Source organism: Triticum dicoccoides, chromosome 4B (assembly GCF_002162155.2).
Source record: "Triticum dicoccoides isolate Atlit2015 ecotype Zavitan chromosome 4B, WEW_v2.0, whole genome shotgun sequence".
NCBI lineage: Eukaryota > Viridiplantae > Streptophyta > Magnoliopsida > Poales > Poaceae > Triticum > Triticum dicoccoides.
Window position 1 is genome coordinate 346,526,111 of NC_041387.1, and position 1,652 is coordinate 346,527,762.

Genomic DNA, 1,652 nt, shown 5'->3' on the forward strand with positions numbered 1-1,652 from the left:
ATTATAGATTCCTTTTCAGCAAGGTTATCCATTCATCCGTGAGGAAATTGTAAGACTTATTCTACAAGTTATTCTTGATGGATCCTTCGTGTTTCCAAAGTCTGATCTTCACCTGAAGACCATGTCACTGCTATCTCGAAGCATGTCAATGGTACTCCGATTTTCAACAGGCACGTTTGAAGCACGATGCTATATTTTAATTATCAATTATCCTAACATCATTGTATGGATAATGTCATGAAATTTCTCTCCCCTACCTAAAAGGTTTTCTACATTATATCCTGTCATGGATATCGTGCTCTGCTTGTCCTTGGGAAGGATTTACCCCTGAAAGATGTGTTTAAACACATTTTCCTTTTCATTGTTCTGTTTAAACATAATAATCACTTTTCCTTTCCATTGGTTTATTTAAACCTTCTTGTGATCTATATAATATAAGCAGTAATATCCCTGCTCATGTAAACACCTCGGTGTACCATCTTGTCTGGTGTAACCCGGTTACTATTGTTGATGACATTCCGGTAGCCATCGATGGACGAGAACTTTGCCTGTTGGCCCTCCTCATTCAACGAGCAGGAAAATGGTTCTCTTCGTCCCTCGCCCTTGGTATCGATGTTGTTGCCGACATATCTGACAGGCTACCCTTTGACACACCTTACTATCATGACCGTGCAAAATGTCGGCCCCCTTCCTACTTTCAACCACATGGTGGGCCCATAACCCACAGTTCCACAGGATCGAAACCTGACTCTCCTGCACCCCTGTTACTAAAGCTAATCCTCACGCTTGGCTTCGTATGAAAGATCACGAGCCACCTTCCTAGTGATCTATTCTGGTATCAGACGCAATGCTTATTCCCGTTGCTCTGAACCCCATTCACACTCTGTTTCAGGCAATGAACGATTGCCTATCCGCTTGAAACTTTTTATTGCACCGTCTTACTTTGCTCTCGATGTGTTTCATTTGTTCAACTCGAGAGATACTCATATGTTCATACTTGGGAAACCCCCAGAAGATTTTCCCTTGTAACATCCTATCGTTGTAGAGCTGCCCCTTACCTATTCGTAAGTACGATGGAGATCCCGAAGAAAGGATGAAAAATTGATCATGGTGACCTGAAGCAGAGGACTGAAGACATCAATGTAATGAATCAACTTCTTCGAGAAGAGCAAGCCAGGATGAGAAGACCCGCTTTATTCGTTACCAGACCTTCCCCCCTTACTCCCCTCCTAAATCTCGGGACGAGATTTCTTGTAGTGGAGGAGATTTGTAACACCCGGATAATCATGCTACAGTAATCTCACGTGATGGTGCCACGTCACCTCTGTTACTGTAGTTAACCACGGGTTAGATCGAAACGGTTTCGAAATTAAAATTCAAGATTATAATGACAATAAAAGTTTTCAGGAATTAAAACTAAAATGTTCGGGGGTTGTCTAATATTACAAAGTTAATTATGGTGGGGTGCACACATTTTTGTAAAGTGTCTGGATATTATTAAATGAATTAAAACAGAAAAGGAAAAATAAGAAAAGAAAAATAAAACAAAAGGAGAAAAGGGGAACCCCCCCCCTGGCCCAACTGGGCCAAGCCCACCTGGCCCAGCCGGCCAGCCCCCTGGCCCGGCCCACCCCCTCACTCCCATATCCCCC